The sequence below is a fragment of the Cibotium barometz genome, chromosome 40 (assembly GCF_041138505.1).
Source record: "Cibotium barometz isolate CiBa-2024 chromosome 40, ASM4113850v1, whole genome shotgun sequence".
Classification (NCBI taxonomy): Eukaryota; Viridiplantae; Streptophyta; class Polypodiopsida; order Cyatheales; family Cibotiaceae; genus Cibotium; species Cibotium barometz.
The window spans coordinates 11,322,440-11,342,223 of record NC_141085.1 but is presented as its reverse complement, the minus strand read 5'-3'; positions in this window follow the sequence as shown (position 1 = coordinate 11,342,223).

The window sequence follows — 19,784 nt, the reverse complement described above, 5'->3', positions numbered from 1 at the left end:
TAGCTAGATGTGGAGTGTGATTGAGAGAGAGAGAGAGAGAGAGAGAGAGAAGAGAGGACGCTTTTCCCTCGTGAGTGATTAGATGACGGAGGTCTAAGCATTGAATTGATAGAGCTTCTCCCTCATGAGTGATTGGATTACGGAGGTCTAAGCATTGGATTGGTAGAACTTGAGGGCTTAACTACCCACATCAATGCACTTTTATGCTCTAGATGGTTTGTACTCCTTGGTGTAGACAATGCGTGTTGTGTTGAGCTACAACTTCCCTAAACAAGAGCTAGACACTAGAGTGATTGGGTATGAGTTGTGAACTTGAAACATAGCAATAAAAGAGAGAAACATCACATGTTACTCCTTTTTTGTACACTCTTTGTAATCCCTGCCCTAGCTTAGATGTTTCATATTGTATATGGCCAATGGTCCACCACCACTGTAACAAAAGCTAGCCATATAAGGCTTAAAGATGTAATGAGAACATATTTTGGGCACCCTGTAATTAAGTGGGGACAGCCGAGCAGAGTGTGCTTGTATAGAAGTGACTTATGAGGGTGTGTAAGGGGACTTTTTCAATACAATCAAGCTTGGAAGCTCCTTCCTTCTTACATGTCTTGTTCCTTTCCTAATTCTTGCATGCTTCCATGTTTATGTTTGCCATTAACTATGGAGTCTTGTTGGGCTGCTTGCTTGCATGTGTGAGTGCTTCTGTGTAAGTGCTTGAGTATGTGTGTATGCTTGAGATAAGCTTGCTTGATTCTTGCTTGTGATTAGCTAGGTGTGGAGTGTGATTGAGAGAGAGAGAGAGAGAGAGAGAGAGAGAGAGAGAGAGAGAGGGAGAGGGAGAGGAAGCTTGCTAGATTCTCCCTCGTGAGTGATTAGATTATACATTGGATTGGTAGAGCTTGAGGGCTTGATCACCTATGTGATCAATGCAGTTTCATGCTCTAGATAGGTTGTACTCCTTGGTGTCTGGGGAATAGAATTAGTGCTAGAGTGGAGAGGAGACACTCTATTAATATATTGTTTGTTGTTTCTTGCCCATGAGTTATTAAATGAGTGATTATGTGTGGAGTTGAAGGTGTGTTTGAGTGATTAGGAGAGCGAGGAATGTGTGATTAGATTGAGATTTTCCTAACCCATAACCCTTGTGTTTTTTGTTGTTTTTTCTTCATTGGCGGAGATGGATGGTCGAGTTGAGCTCCCCTTACAAGATTAAGATTAGCAATCTCACTTATGAGGCTTTTTCATTAACATCATAAGCATTAGATTAGGTTAGATAGGCTAATTAGGCTAAACTAAGAATTTTTTCATATTATGTCAAAAAGATTAAAATTGGCTCATCTTTGAATCGATTCTTCAAAATAATTATTTATTTGGATATTTGTATGGCATAATAATCATCTTGGAACCAATGCTAATCTAGGTACCAAGAAAAAAACTAGAAAACAACTCACTATAAAGAGGAATCGTTCTCCAATCAGATTGTTTTGATCCTACTAATAGGATTGTTTCAGGTAGAATCATTCAATTCCAAGCCCTGGAGACGGATCGAGCTGACCATGCTAGTAAAATTATTGACCTTACATCTAGAATCGTTGCAGGCATATTAATGAGCATTCAATTAGCTATAACGATTGTGAACATGGAAATTAGGGCCAGTATACCTACCAAATCTATAGGAAATATCTACTAATTGTACCACAATTAAGGCACTGTCGGCTTGACACTGATAGTTGACATATAGAAGGATCATTTTGATCCGAGAAGTGCAATTGCTGATGGATCGTGAGTCAACTAGAATGGTTTACGATCCAAAGATTGAATCGTTCAAAACTAGAATCACTACAATTTGATCGTCCCAGAAGTAGGATCACCGAATTCTTGAATCTCTCTACAGTTTGGATTGGATCATTCTTGAATCTCTCTACAGTTTGGATTGAATCATTCTATCAAGGGTTGTTTTGATCATTTTGTCTAGAATCGTTTCTAGTAGAATTGTTTTTGACAGGAATCATTTTTAAGAAGAATTGTTTCTAGTAGAATCATTTTTTATAGGAATCATTCTAGTAGAATTGTTTTTGACAGGAATCATTTTTAAGAGGAATCGTCAAAAGTGAATCATCTAAGTAGGATTGTCAATCCTACTGAGACAAAATTTGAGAGGCATCAAAAATCAGAAAAATAGCTAGTGCAAGGGATTTTGAACAAAACCTCAGACTTGACCTCCTAAATCCTAAAGAAAAAGCATTAAAAATATAAAACTTCCTAAAAATGAGACCAACGGGGAGAGAAGTGATATAGAGATCAATATAAAGGAGGCAGGGGAACCTTTGTGGTACAACTCTATGGTTACCCCACGAAACTGCTAATGTTCTAGTATATACATTGATGCAAATGGGACACTCTTAGTCCTAGACAGTAGTGGTGATGTCACAAAATGACCAGGAGCTATGTATATTCTAAGGAATGTAGAGAGTGTTAGGTCTCTATGTAGTAGAGACGAAGTCGAAAGACCCCAAAGGGTGCAAGAGTCTACAAGGGCTCAAATGGAGCTTATTAAAACTCAAGGAGGCTAGGGATACTGAAGAGTCTAGGCAAGGGGAGTCCTGTTTCCCACAACTAGTTGAGGCTAGGAATACTGAAGAGTCTAGGTATGGGGGAGTCCTCTTCCCCATATCTAACTAAGGACCAGAAGCTTCAAAAGCTAATTTAAAAGGAAGAAATTGCTAACTTCAAAACCTTGTAGTATAGTGGTTGGATGGGTCTTCTCATTCCAACCCAATGAAGAACGAATGTACAACCAGGAAGGTGAGGTTCGACTTCCTTCCATTATAGATCTGATTGGAGAGGAGCATAAAATTTCATTAGAGGTCAGATCCATGCTAGGGGAATCAATGCCTCTTGAGGGAATCGAAAGCGCTACCCTTGTAAAACCCATCATACATATTCACCTAGAATAAGGAGAAAATAGACCAAAAAGCTAGGACATAGTGTTGCAAGCACATGGGATACCAGTCTACGAATACCTTATGACACATACGGAAATATCATTAGAGGAACAAGTTTATAGGCTTGTAGAATCATCTTCTTGTGTACTAGTGTCTCCTAGAGACGAGCCAAAATATGTACCTGCCAAACCAATGGAAGAGGGAGCTCATGCTCATATTCTTGTGGAAGCGAACAGAGCTATAGACATTCCATTGGTGGTTAGACCACCAAGAGGAATGAGAATGGAAGATAACCATGACCATCTGAGGATGATAGCCTCACAAAAGATATCAAGGAAGATGTAGAGGTAACATCTACCATGGGAACCCAATTTTATGAAAAGAATGGAAACAATATGGAGCTGATCAAAGCTACAGCACTAGTGATTCTCGAAACAGGCCTTATCCAACTAGGGAAAAGAGAGCCAGAGATGGAGAAATGCCCTCAAATGATGCCACAATAGCATAAATCCAAGGCTTCAATGTACACCTTGAGCCTAAAATCACCTCTGATTGGTGAGGATAATGAGGAGGAAGAGGAAGCCTATAAGGCGTGCTTGGACTTCCCATAAACAAGAAGACCATAGCTAGAGTACCTTTATTGGATATAGGAGTAGGAAGAAACTTAATGTTATATGAGACTTGGGTCTCATTAGGAAAATCTACTCTTGATGCAACCCAAGCTTTGGTATAAAAAGTCTCAGTTAATGTAAAGGGATGTGAAAGCTTAATTTCCACAACAATTCTTACCTCATGGAAGGTAGTTTGTACATTATGACTGCACAAAAAATGCTTGGAGAGATCATCCTTGGAAGGGGGTGGCTTGCTAAACTCAGTAAACATGATTGCAACATAGGTTGGACCATGAGGACGGCCACAATCAAGCTAGCACAATAGATGACGGTGATCGTTCTTCTCACTCAAGGAGATCTGGGATAGACCTCTATTGAGATATAGAAAAACTAGTTTTTTAGGTTTATGTATAATTAAATAATTAAGAAAAGAGAAAATTATGGTAATTTTATTTAAATGATAAAAGATCAAAATTTGACAAGCTTTAAAATTTCTCTCTCTTAAGCTTCAAAATAGTGGCATCATATGCAAGTGCTTTAAAGCTTGCAAAGTTCAACTGCTTCAAAGTAATTGCAATCTTTAAAGCAATTACAAGCTTTAAAGTGATGAAATGTCACAAGATTAAAAGCAAGTCACTTGTAGCATTGCTTTAATGCTTGTAAGTTGCAACTTTGAAGCTTTTAAGATTTCATTACTTTAAAGCTAGTAATTGATTTGAAGTATTTGCGTCTTATATAAGCACGCTTTCTAGCACTTGCATAAGATTACCATTGGCCCTGCTTTGCAAGCCTTTGAAGAAGGTTACTATAAGCAGGTCTCGATAAGTGCAATTATCGGTAAGCTCAAAGCCTCATCCAATCAACCCCCACCCTTAAAACTGATAGTCAAGGAGTCAAAAGACTAATCAAAGGAGGAAAAGCTTCATAAAAACTAAGGAGACACTGCAAGAGAAACCAAAGGTCAGCAACCAGTACTTTCAATCCTACTACCTCAATTTCTAAGGAGACACTGCAAGAGAAACCAAAGGTTAGCAACTAGTACTTTCAATCCTACTACCTCAATTTCTCATAAAGCTCCAAAGAACCAGATAAAGCAAGTCAAAGAGTCAGGTTGCAAAAGGCCAAAATGTGCCCAATCTTAATTCCTTAAAAAGGTTCACCTCACTTATACACAAGTCGAGTCGCTTGTGTGCTAGAGAGACAAGCATCTCCCAATTACTTTTAGATGCCTCTACGGTCTTGGTGAGGACGACACACAACATTTTTTTTGTACTTTGGGCTTGGCCATTATCTTATGGATAGTAAGGTGTTGACTTTCTATGTGTATCATAAGGAATTTTTTTAGCAAGAACTCCACCACTTCATTCATAAAATGTGTGCCTACTATTTCTAGTATCAACATTATATGCATCTCAAGGAATTCTTTTGCTCACTATTTCTAGTGGGTAACTAAAGTGAGTAAACCCATTTTTTAATTGCTGCTAATCTCACATTAACATTCTGCTCTCACAACCCACTTGGTGAAGTGCTAACTATGATATGACATACATGGGTTTCCTTAGTGACTTAAATGGGACCCACAAAGCCTATGCTCTACTTTTTAAATGGTTATTCTGAGATTATATGGGTTTCCTTAGTGGCTCAAATGGGATATGGATATTTTCCGAGCAAAAACCCATGAGCAGAAAATTCCGAGCGAGCATTGTTTACACTAACCATGCGAGTATATTCTCAAAGGAATATAATATTATTTCTTACTATCTCACCTATGCAGTCCAAGACACATTGATTTCTCATCGTAATTATCTTACTCTCGGAAACCATGAGCAAAAAATTTCGAGCGAGCGTTTTTTACGCTAACCATGTTAGTATATTTCTCAAAGGAATATAATATTATTTCTTACTATCTCACCTATGTAGCCCAAGACTCATTGATTTCTCATTGTAATTCTCTTACTCTCAGAAAGCCTCATCCATATATGAATATACAATGAGCCCTTCTGAAGGTCTTGTAAATCTCTCCTACCATATTCCTCCATATTTCTCCAAAGGAATATGGTTGTGAAGGATTTTAACTTGCGGTTCTCTCCCCTTAAGGTATTAGCTTTAATGCCTTTAGAAGCTCTCTTGAATCCCTTCATACCATATTTGTTGGGATAAGTAGGATAGGGAAGGATGTAGGAGAGCTTCAAATCTCTCATATTTGAAGCCATTAAAATCTCTCATGCATCCCTCTTTACCATATTTTGACAAAGGAATAAGATAGGAAAGGATTTAGGAGAGGTTCCCAAGGCTTCAAACATCATATTTTTCAAGGGAAGGGAGCTCTCCTAAATCCTTTGTTGAGATGTCAAGCTCAACATGAGCTGACACTCACGAGGTGCCTGCATGACCGTTCGACATTTATATCACTGGTGGGTTTGATTGCTGGCCCCGACATATCGCCAGAGATTCTACAGTTGGACTACACCGACTAGTCCACATCTACTCACTCCTCTTAGCTTGTTCACATTATGGATCACTTGTATATACTCTATTATGTGTGTTAGTCACTTTATCTTCTTGTAGACCTCTTTTGTTGTGTGAAGAAGAAGAAGAAATTTCAGCCTCTGACCTTGTGTGTTCTCTTCTAGGGTTTGTGTGAGTGTGTGTGTGCTTGCAAGAGCTTAAGCTCTCTTCTTCCTTGTCTCTTTTCATCCTTGTATACCATATTCCGCCGGAGGAATATGGTAGGGAGGGATTCAAGGAAGGCTGAAACTCTCATATTTGAAGCCTTAGACGCTCACCAAAATCCCTCCCTACCCTTTTGCTACCAGTGAAATAGGGTAGGAAGGCATTTAGGTGAGTTCTCTAAGGCTTCAAATATGAGAGTTTCAACCTTCTCAAAAATCCTTCTACCCTATTCTGTTGGTGCAAAATAGGGTAGAGAAGGATTAGAGAGAGACATAAGACTTCCAATATGGGAGTTTAAAGCCCTAAATCCCTCCATATATTATTCTAAAAGTGTAATATGGGTAGATAGGAGATTAGGAGAGCTTCACAAGGCTTCAAATATGAGAGTTTTCAAGTGGAAGGAAGTGCCACTTGAAAGACCTCCAAAGAAATGATTATAACTCACAAACCGTAACTCGAATCAAGAAGCTTCAAAAAGAAAAAATAATCAAATTTTAATTTTCCATCAAGGATTCAATATGAAATAAATACTCCCACAACCCTATTTTGATGATGGAATATGGTGTGGAGCTTACAAAAACATGATCATAACAACATGATCATAACTTACAAACTATAGCTCAGATCGAGGTGTTGTAAAAAGTTAAAATGATCAAAATCTAATACTCTATCTAATGATTAAGTTTTAAAAAATATTTTTTAAATAATGTGTGAAATTATCTTAAATACTCCAATTGGATGCTTCAAACCCATCATTCTATCCTTGTCACAACATAAACCCTATCTCTCTTTCTTCATTTGTTGAAGCCTAATAGCATGTATAGATGAGTCCCAAGGGATATCATGTTAGTGTAATACTCTAGAGAAGTATGTAGAAATGGACTAAGGAAAGCTTAAATATGAAATATTTCAAGAAGAGGGAGCATCTCCTAACTCTCTCCCTACCCTTTTCCTTCAAAAGAATATGGTAGGGAGGGATCTATGAGAGCTTTTGAAGGCTCTATATTTTTGGTATCAATGTCAAATACACTTATTTCCTGGAAAAATATTATGGTTTACTCATGTTAAATCTAGGAAAATTTGGTATTTGACCCTCTCTAACCTCACTCTGCTTGACCACTCCTGGGTTTTCGCTCGGAAAATGATAGTCCCCCTCAAACGGGACCCACAAAGTCTATGCTCCACTTTTTAAGTGGTTATTCTAACACTACATGGGTTAGGGGTATACAATCCTTCTCTAGGACCATCGTGAACGCTTAATATTCATTATAGCATTGAAGAGAATTTAAGAGCGTTTGAGACAAACTCTATCATATCTCCAAAGAGTGTTGTAATGAAGGAATTTTAATCTGCACATGCACACGAGGCATGGGCCTAGGCACATGGGGCTTAGGGCATCTTTATATGCATGTGGGATTTAGGCATATGTAGCCTTGGTACTATAAAAGGCACATGGCCTATGCATTTTCATATACCTTTTGATAATTTTACATGTGATTCACATTAATTTCTTGGAGCTTATGGCCCAGGATTTCATGGCTATCATGGTAGACTTCCATGTGTAGGTGCTACTCCCTATGATGAGTGAATCTATGGTGGCTACTCCCTTCATGAGTGCAAGCTGTGTGTACTCCAGCCAATGATGAGTGCAGCCCTTATTCTATATCCATAGATCCCTTTCTTCAAGTGTAGGACAACATAGGATGGCTTAGAGAACCTTGTGGGCTATTGTGTGTCCATCGATGCTAGAATGGGCTTGCTCTTGAGAACACATTTCCTCATCATGGTGCCCCCTCATGATGTTGCCTAAGCATTCCCACTATCAACTGATATAAGACGGCTTAACGTATGGAAATGCCTCTTTTTGGGATATTCTATTGGGAATCCATTGGCCAAGACGTGGGTGATGTCTTCACTCCATTCTACTACGTCATCAATGTGAAACAAGCGACTCTAGTAACGACGCCTAGATGTCGCATAAGCATCCCAAAACCATCCCTTTGCGCGATAAAAAAAAGCATCGCATACGCGATGCCTCTGCTGCGATTGGGCATCACTTAAAAGACGCATGTCTCAGGGCGTTGCTTAAACGATTGACGGGCATCACATAAGCGACGCTCAATGGATATTTTAAACGATTAAAAACCTATCGCTCTAGCATGTATGTGCTTTGGAACAATGGTTCTCTATATCTCTCTATCTCTCTCATTACAATACTTCTCTCTCTCTCTCTCTCTCTCTCTCTCTCTCTCTCTCTCTCTCTCTCTCTCTCTCACACACACACACACACACACACACACACACACATAATATCAAAGTACTCATTCTCTCTCTCTCTCTCTCTCTCTCTCTCTCTCTCTCTCTCTCCCTCTCTCCCTCTCCCTCTCTCCTCGAATTGGATTGAGCTGACACATTAAATTCTCTCTCTCTCTCTCTCTCTCTCTCTCTCTCTCTCTCTCTCTCTCTCTCAGGTCGAGCAAACAAATGAGCAAAGATCAATTCAACATGGCAGACTATAACATCGGTAAGCACATAATTCCACTTCAACAATTTACATTTGTGCAAAAAGTTGAACAAAAACAAAAGCTCATGTAAATATATGTAAGTGTACAAGAGCAAAAAGTATATAAAGTTATCAAATGTCTATAAATGGTAAAATACGATGAGTACAAACAGTATAATGTGAGGCCGGCATAGTCTACCTAATCTTGTACTCATGTCTATGGATAATAGTACGTATAACTATGTTCAACGCCTCCAAATACAAAATGGGGCTCAAAACAAGGTAGGGATCTAGAACAAGGAGAAGGAGGATCCTCTAGTCTCCATGATCTGTACCCTCGTCGTCATCATGATCATTGTCCCTGATGTAGGCTACTCCATCGACATAGATTTGCACGCCCAATGGCACTCTGTCAATCTACCTCCGTCATGTCCTCGTCGTCGTGCAACTCCTACGGTTTAGAAAACTTATTTAATTGATGTTTGAATTATTTAATTACAAATTGAATGACATTTAATCTAGATTACTTACAAAAGTAACGGGTGGAGGTAGCTGGGTCTTTAGATACCTATAACCTTAATAGGTGGCCATCTCTATCTCTTGAAGAGTGGGCTCGCGACCATAGTCCTTCACCTGTTATTTGAAAATAACATGAGTTATCGGTTGATATAAAGAACATATGATACACACCTATATGCACGTCTAAGACAAAATGTGAACAAACAAAAGTGGCAATGAAGCCCTTCTTGCCCTTCCTGCCAAGGCGTGATGTATGCACAGCCTGTAGCCTAGCTCGTGCTGCATTCTATAGACATATGTTCGGAATCAAAAAACATGTGTTCATGGACCTAAAATTTAAGACATACATTAGTACATAGCTAGATAGTAAATATTGCATACCTTATGCTGATCCCAATGTGTCCTGAGTCGCATCTCCCGTCGAAAGGATTTATAACCAAGGGGTAGAAAACTGTTATTTTTATGTGATGACTATTTTATGAAGTTTACAAAGTGACAAGTTAATTTAGAGTTGAATGTTCTATGTTTAAAAAGTTAAAATCACCTATATTTACTAGTTTTGAGTGAGCTATGAAGTGCAAAATTGCCAAAAGTACATAATATGTGGCACATAATAGAGATTGTGAAATATTTTCACAAGGTCTCTATAATTTAAGTTTATAATATAGGACTTGTCTATAATCCTACTATGAGAGTGACCTCTTATATTAGACAATGTTCACAACTTGTACATATAGCTAGATGACACGAAAAATCACCTCGAATGTGATATCCCTAGCCACAAAGTTATCAGAATCAATGGCTACAAATGCAGAGCCAAATGTTCCGAGCATGTCACCTACTTGCCTCCTGTCCCCCCTAGAGCCCTTGCATTCCATGATATCACGGTCACCGTGTGCCGCCCGGACCCTCGGAATGTGATGAAAGGCTTTTTGTAGGGCACATACACCTTCTCTCTGCAATCACAAATGCCATATGTGAGAGAAAAGCAAATAGAAATCCAAAGAAGGCCTGCATTTTGCAAGCAAAACAAGAAGAAGAGAGAGAGAAAGAGAGAGAAAGCAACCAAAAAAACAGAAAGCAAGCTCCACACCTAACCCAAGAATAGGAAAGAAGAGGGAGAAGGAAACAAAAAAGCAACCCAAAAAAAGCAGGAAGCAAAACCAAGAAAGGAAAACAAAAAGCAACGCGGAAAAGCAAAAAAACAAGGAACTCCAGACCTAACCCGCGCTGGTCCACCACTATCACTCGATTGGGGCAATAGTGCACCGGATGTACCCTCGCATTAGTAAATATGAAACAGTGCCTCATACAACCTGTATAGCAAATCCCTCTCATTTGAGCTCTCTTGAGTGTGATTAATGCCCAATTTGGGCGACTTAGAGCTTTCTTCCCTGTAATTAGTACCCGATTTGAGAAAATTTGGTATTTTCTGAGCGTATTTAATGCTCAAAGCGAGGAGATTTGTTATGTTTAGAGTGCTCCTGATAGCCGGAGTTGGGCAAATTAGAGCTTTTTCGAGTGTATTTACTACCCAAACTTTACGAATTTGAGTTTTCTTGCATGTATTTAACATCCGATTTGGGCGAATCCACAGCTCCTGATGCAGGTAGGCAGTTTTGGGCGGCCCAAAAAGCAAAAAGCAGTGGAAAAGTAGCTTGGGATTGGGTGATAGCTAGAGGAGGCGGTGTACTGGAGGATGAGTCGGAACCTGTTTGCCATTGGAACAAAATAAAAGTTATAACAACTATTCTTAAACTCGGTTATGTATGAGTTTGCAGTAAAATTATTCATAGCATGTTCAATTTTTTTTGCATCATATGAACCTAGTAAGTATTATCTCTAGTTGTAATCTATATTTAAACTCATTGTTTGTTGCAACTTATGTCTACATGATATGAAATTCGATGACAACTTGATGGGCGAGTGTTTCACAGCTCACAATTGTTGATACATGCAATTATTTTTTATTCTAACTTCTTGGATGTGACTTCAAAATGTGTAAGAGATATTGTGCAGTGGGCGAAGAATACCCGCCCCACTAGTATATTCATGTCGGAAGGTATTTTTTCTTATGCTAGTACATTGAAGGAGATCTGGTAAAACTCTACAATGAGAGAGAGAGAGAGAGAGAGAGAGAGAGAGAGAGAGAGAGAGAGAGAGAGAGAGAGAGAATAAAGAAAGTTATATTAAGCATCTACTAAAGACCCAATGGGCCTATTAGACCAAAGTGATACAATAATGTCCATGGCATATCTCATCATGGAATGGAAAATAAAACAAAAACAAAACATAGCTATCTCATTGGGGTTGATACAAAAGTGTCCATGGAAACTCATCATTGAAGAGAGAGAGAGAGAGAGAGAGAGAGAGAGAGAGAGAGAGGCATCAACCAACAAAAGTAGTTAGCAATGTTCAAAAATTTGAAACATGAATGCCTTTGCCACTAGGCTACACCCACATGGACTCCATAAGGCTATTTTTATACACATCTTCATACATCTTTGACCTTAGGTACACCCACATATATGTCTTCATATGCCTTTGCCACTAGGCAACACCCACATGGACTCCCACAAGGTCTATTTTCTACAAGTCTCCAACCACGTGGACTCCACAAGGCTATACACCCACATGGACTCCCTTAAGGCTATACACCTACATGGACTTCCATAAGGTGTATTTGCCACTAGTAGGCTACACCCACATGGATTCCAAAAGGTTATTCTTTTTTGTGCCTTTACACATCAATGATGGAATCAGGTTTTTAGGGGAAAAGTGGATAGAATCCTTGAAATCAAGAGAGATCTACCTCGTCGATGCTCATGTGGATAGGGAGTCTCTCTTGTCCATCTTCCAGCCAAGTGAGGGAGATCTCGTGGATGGGGAGTCTCCCTTGTCCATCTTCTAGCCAAGCCTATTTCTAGGGAAGTGGGGTTAGGGATTCACAACATAAGTGTAAACCCACTTATACAAGTCTTAATACACATAAGTGTAAACCCCTTATACACGTCTTGTTATGACACATGTTGGAGCGTGCCCTATACGAATGACTCCTATGGACTGGTATAGAAAATGGACAATTGGACCTATTATATATCCAAATGCAGAGCTCACAAGCAATGAATGAATCCTATGGACTGGTATAGAAAATGGACAATTGGACCTATTACATATCCAAATGTAGAGCTCACAAGCAACGATGAAGACGAGGATTGTCACAAAGACCGAGGGAAAAAATCGATGACACCTAAGATTTCAATATGGTATAGTTTGGAATATTGGAAAGAATTGAAAATCACACATTCTAGACTCCATGCATATTTTCAAAAATGTTGGACACTTGCTTTTGGAAACATCTTGTGGGTATCAAAGATACAGTGGCTATAAGGGCAGATTTAAAGGAACAAAACTATAAACCATATTTATGGCCTATAGTAAGTCCTAAAACAAGAAAGATAACTTATCGTGCACACCATGGGTACCGACAAAGGACGAGATGAGCACGATCAATGATAGGATGAGATTGATACGTACACCTAGAGGCTATGGTGCATCATTGCGGAACATGTTTACTATGGAGGATAACAGTCTTTCTGGATTAAAGATGCATGATTGGCATAATTGTCTAAAGGTAGGCCATGACTCTATCTTATTCTTGACATTTAAATTCGAAATGAGAGAGATTAGTTATGTAATACTGACAAAAGAATCGTTCATATGTGTGAGCCAAACCTATGAAAAAGGTATCTTTTCAAAGCTTTTAATGATAAGACCTTGTTGTTTGTGAGCAACAGTATATTTATTGCCTCAAACTGATGGTTTTGGACCTGTTGTGACTATTTTACGTAGTTTAAGAGCAAGATAAATAAGAAAATAGTGAATTTCTTACAGGGCCCCAAAATGAGCTCCGAATTCTTCTAATGCTACGCAGAAATGCGTATTGCCCACATGGAGCACCCCGGGGGTTTATATAACTGTGGGGTATATTCATGTCACATCACCTCACATTCTTTCACATACACATCCACATCCATTCTTTCACATACAGATCCACATCCATTCTTTCACATCCAAATGCGTGTTGCCCATGGAGCACCCCAGGGGTATATTCATGTCACATCACCTCACATTCTTTCACATACACATCCACATCCATTCTTTCACATACATCCACATCCATTCTTTCACATACTCATTCACATCCATTCTTCACATACACACTCACATCCATTCTTCACATACACATCCACATCCATTCTTCACATACACATCCATATCCATTCTTCACATACACATTCACATCCATTTCCACATACACATTCACATTCATTCTTCACATACACATTCACATCCATTTTCACATACACATTCACATTCATTCTTCACATACACCTTCACATACACATCCATATCCATTCTTCACATACACATTCACATCCATTTTCACATACACATTCACATCTATTCTTCACATACACATCCATATCCATTCTTCACATACACATTCAGATCCATTTTCACATACACATTCACATCCCATATCATTTATTTACATCCCGATTTCCATGACATCACATCTCATTCATTCACATCCCATTCACATCACATTACATCTCATCCATTCACTTATTCACATCTATCCTGATTCACATGTCATCACATCTCATTCATTCACATCCCGATTCACATCACATTACATCTCATCCATTCATTCATTCATTCACATCCCATTCACATCACATTACATCTCATCCATTCATTCATTCACTTCTATCCTGATTCACATGTCATCACATCTCATTCATTCACACCCCGATTCACATCACATTACATCTCATCCATTCATTCACATCTATCTGATTCACATCGCATCTCATCACATCTATTCACATCACATCTCATTTCTATGCAAGTTTTCAGTTTGATTTTCTTTTGATACAAGGAGTATTTCTTGAATCAGTATCCCCAAAACTTCTTGAACACTTTTGTAATAAAAAAATTCCTTTATGCATCTTTCTATGCATAAAAATCAAATTTAATAATTAATATCAGTGATATCCATGCATATTCATAGGTGAATATGTACATGGAGGAATTAGAATATTTCTTTTAGATGCAAAAATGATGAGAATTACTCTTTTGGAATAACATAAAAATAAACTTTCTTTTCCACAAAATTCTGGAAAATTTTGCCATAACCTCCTTTGTATGGCTGATCATTTCTCATTTTTATCATTCTTTATTTAACTTAAATTAACCCAAATTAGATTTATAGAACTCTAATCAACATAATTTTCTAAATTCAAGAGAGTAAACAATAAGAAGAGTTTAATTAATCCCTTAGTTAATATTTCTAGGATTGAGTAAGGTTGGAATGTAAAGAGGAGAAGGAGGTGGCCTTTTTATCAAAGGCATAGCATTTGAATTTAATTCAACATTTACAAAACATAAAAATTAAAAAAACCATAGATTTTTCATTATTAAACAAGTAAGAAAATTAGCTTACATGGAGCTTGTAAGCTCTCCTTTGGCTTGAGGGATTGAGGGTTCTACTCTTGTTTGAAGCAAGAGTGGCCACCAATTCACTTTGGAGAGGATTAGGCCAAAAACAATTGAATTATTAAAAAATTCAATGTAGATGGCTCAGGGCAGGAGTAGAGTAACAGTGCATAAACACTATTAAGCTTTTACAAAGGGGGAGGCTTCTATTTATAGAAAAAAGTGAGCCTCTGACCAAGCAAACTGATTCTAGGTCAATTTTTGACCCTTTTTTGGTCAGTCCAGCTTACTTTTTGGATCTAGTTTTGAAATAGGAGAGAGAAGAGATGAAAATATCTCATTTTATTGATTAAGAATTCGGGGTAATGATGAGAAAAAGGTACCTACTTCATGAGGGGAGATCCCCACACTGAGGTGTCAAAATTCAGTCTTTTAATTATTTTCTTTGGTCCTTAGTCCACTCTTCATCTTATGTGAGCATTTACTTATTTTTTGGGGGGGGTTTCTTTTATTCTTCAATTTATCTCCTCCCTACATTTGGATTAATATTATTGGTCCATAGGAACCTTGATTGGACCATAATCCAATTTTTTTTGAAAATCTGGACCCTTAGACTAAGGTCCTTTACCTATTTTCAATTAATTCCAATTGCACATTGGAAAGTTCTTTTTGAATTTTTGTTTCAAGGAAAACCATTTTAGACACTAGGAGGATTTTTATATCCAAAAATATCTCAATTTTGAATTACCTCCCTCTAGATATTTTCTCTCTCTAAGCCAAAACAGGGTAAAACAAGATCTTTCTTTTATTTCAGAGAGGGGAATAATTATAAGATCAGAAGGGAAGGTTCTTATACCTGCACACCTCAAAAGCTGGAGGGAGGAATCTTACAGTGTGTGCGGGAACAAACCCTTATAGCAAGAGGCTGTAAAAGAGAATCTGTAAATGAGTGAGAAGCAGTGAAAAGGTGAGAGGTATCTACTGGGAGAGAATAAAGGGTAGCATGAGAAGATTTAGGATATGTGGAGATATTTTGGGAAAAGTGAAGAGGTGGAGAGAATCAAGCAAAAGAGGTGGAGTGAATCAAAGAGAGATCAATGGGATTAGATGCTTGGATGTAAACTCTATAAATTGAGGCATTGGCCTAATGAGAATTTGTTGGTTTTTTATTATCCATGTCTACATTAAGCTATCAGTTAATTACTCATCACTAATCTTGTATTAATATCGTCTAATCTCTTTGTTAATGATGTTGATTCTTGCATTTGATCCACCATAGCTCATCACATTGTTGCAAATTTAACATGGTATCAGAGCCTAGATTAGAATCCATCAAATTTATGAGCTCATTGTCTTGCTAATCATCTAGTCAATTAGGATTAAAAAATAATCAATTTTTTAAGCTCTTTTTTCAATTAACCTCTGTACCCCCAGCTGGTGGAGGGGCTTGATCTCCCTCTCTTGCCATAACATTAGTCCAAACCCACTTAACCACATCACAAGGATACAATGGGCAAAAGATGCATGGGATGAACTCAATAAATTATTTGGCACTCAAGTAAAAAATTCAAAGATAAATTTGCTAATGCAATTCTACAAACTTGATATGAAGAAAAGTGAACCTTTAATCACACACTCGAACAAATACAAAAGCATTAAGCAACAATCGGCATCCACCATTGGTAAGAAGGTAGAGGATGATGAGGCACTAGCAGTGCTTCTGAAGAGTGTGGACACAGGTGAATATGAGAACATTGTAGCAACCTTAAAGAATGTACCTGAATTAAAGCTACACGAGATAGAAGGAGCTCTACTAGAGCAAGAGACCAAGGTCAAAGAGAAGATTGGCTGGACTCAACAGTTGGAGAGAGAAAAGCATTCCGCCCAAGGAGGATTCTCTCATGAGGATGAGGACGAGGAAGAGGCAGAGTAGGAGGAAGGACCTCACTTGCCATAACTGTGGGAAGCTAGGACACATGGCAAGAGACTGCTACAGCAAACCCAATGGAGAAGGAACGACATCGGCAAACTTCATGGAGACTCCTAAGGAAGTGGAGTCAGATCATCTTTTCTGAGAGAGAGAGAGAGAAAGAGAGAAACCCCACAACCCAATGTAACCTACCCCAACAAAGTAAAACCACCTCTAAGCCACTGATGATGTAGGCCATGTGGTAGATGTATGTGTGAGCACTTTAGTCAAGGTCACGGGCACTTGTAGTAGTAGAGAGAGAGAGTGTCGAGGACTATGAGTTTAGGGACTTGAGGCACTGGTCGCGGACTACCAAGTAAGAGGGAAACTTGGTATAGGGTCCAGGAGGGAAACTTAATATAGGGTACAGGTGTGCTAGGATTATTCTCTTGAGGAAAGGTGTTGAAATATACAAGTGAATAGGGTGTGTGTGGGAACAAGCCCTTAGCAAGAGGCTGTAAAAGAGAATCTGTAAATGAGTGAGAAGCAATGAAAAGGTGAGAGGTATCTACTGGGAGAGAATAAAGGGTAGCATGAGAAGATTTAGGACTGGGAAAAGTGAAGAGGTGGAGAGAATCAAGCAAAAGAGGTGGAGTGAATCAAGGAGAGATCAGTGGGATTAGATGCTTGGATGTAAACTCTATAAATTGAGGCAATGGCCTAATGAGAATTTGTCGGTTTTTGATTATTATCCATGCCTACATTAAGCTATCAGTTAATTGCTCACTAATCTTATCTTAATCATCATCTAATCTCTTTGTTAATGATGTTGATTCTTGCATTTGATCCACCATAGCTCATCACATTGCTGCAAATTTAACATGTAACTGATGGATGCTTAACCAAGGGAATTTGAGATATCATATAACATTTGAGGTCACTTGTAAGGTACTTCTCCTTAAAAAATGTGTCTAGGATTATGACCAACAGTTTATATGGCCTCAAGGTGTTGGTCGGTTACCTGAGGAGGTTGTCGACCTACTGGAATTTTCCCACGACTGGCATTAAATGGCTAGTCGATTGATTTACACCTGTCGATTGCTGGTCGGGTTGCTGCTCTCTATCGGGCTGCTGGTGGGTTGTAAGGCTGTCGAGACTACTAGCCGACTAGTTGTCTAGCTAGTCTGGCTTGGCCGCCTTATGGTCAGGCCTAGCCAACTATCACCTAAGCCCACCAAAGGGCTGGTCGACTACCCTAGGTGTATGGCAAGGGTTTGGATACACTTTACAAGGCTAGCCCACATCACGGCTGCTTGGCCTCAGGGCTGGCCCCCTCTATATGAAATCAGTCTAAAAATGCCTAATCATGCATCTATGGCTATGGCTGACATATGCATGCACTTGTATATGATGAATTCTCCAAGTGGGTTAAGAGGTTTGCAACTAGATGCAAGAATTTTGTAGTACATGTAGGTTTGCATGTAGAAAAGGGGCTAGCCCATATAGGGCATCCCCAGAGTAGAGCCTCGGGCTCTTGCAGTGGGCCTGGGAAGCTTAGAGCCACCCCAAGGAGCCAAGAAGGCCCCAAGATGTGCCCACTAGCCCTTGCATGGGCTAGGTACCAGGCTATTGGCCAGCCCCTAGGGGCCATGGCCAGGCAGTCGATAGGGCCAAGGCCTTGCCCAGCCAATCGGCTAAGTGTGGGGTAGTCCTGCACTGTGCATGGCTTCCCATCAGCTTGGACACCCCCTTGTTCATGAGTGTGAAAAGATGGCTTGGCTTTATGTGACCATGTTCAACACTTGAAGTGTTGGTCTATTATTGTTCTAGGTTCCGATACTTGGGACAATTAAAACATATGTTTATCCGCTCAGTCTTTCAAACAAGGTTGTGTATTATTACCGTGAATTATCTTTTCGGTGCCTAAGTAAAATCGCACACTCCTGTAGAACGCCTTTGTGGCTCCAATCAACCCCGAACTCTTGCTCGAGTTGTGCGAGGACAAACTTATTGCTGACCTTGTCGTGGTCCCTATGAGATCCCACTGCCCCCTCCGCGCACCGGATTCCCGATTGCTGGCAGCAGGCGGAAGCAGCTCCCACCTGCATGGGGCAGGGATTCCCACTCAAGGCCTCGCTCTCGAATGTTCGGGCACCAGACTAAGCTAGTGGTCATTCCGAAAATCAAAACCGAGAAAATTTCCCATGCTCAAAAAACGGGGATCGTTCTACCATTTTTATTTTCTTAACGAATTTTTCTAACGAGGTCAAGAGACTAAACTAACCTTCTTCTGATTAAACCAGATGGAAGGAAAACTATCACTGACTTGACTTGAAGAAATCAACGCTTTTTTCCTAATTCAAGATCAGGCATAGCCGTTGATCTATTCATTTGAGAAGTCTTCATGTTATTATTTAACTATTCGAGTTCTAAGTGTATTCCTATTGTTCAATTTTATTATTAAAACTCTACTGATTCTAGCCTAGGCCCATGGGTTAGCCACCACCCAACCACTGGATTGGTACAACCAGACAAGCACTCACCCACCCATAATTGAATGCCTTTCTTAACTTTTGCTTCAGAATACAGATACGCACACAATCCTCTTTAAACTTTAATTTATAAAGCAATTTATTGACAAATAATTATTGCCTAATAGATGTCATAGTTCAAAATTTCCATCCAATCCTTGTTTCTCACAAAAAACAGTATCACACTAGACTCTCTGTTGAGACCAACTGGCCAGCAATGAGATCCAGTAAAACAGATTACAATAAACATTGATCCATCATACAATATCTTCCACGACATATGCATGGGTGTCCCTCGGCACCACGAGCCCGTGCATCGCCTAGTCAGAACCCTCCAGGATCCTCCTTAAGTGTCCTGGCACTTCACTCAGGGACCGCTTCGTCGGCCCTCATCCATGGTACCGGAAGCGCACCATTTTAACTGTACCGAGGCTGGTCAAGACCTGGGTAGGCTTTGCTGCGTGAGCTATCCTTTGAACACTCCCCGCCAACTGTTGTAACCGAAATTCCCTTAGAAAAACACATAAACCAAATGCTCCCTCCAGCATTCTGGCATAAGACAGTCCTTTAAGAAAATAGGGTTTCTATGCA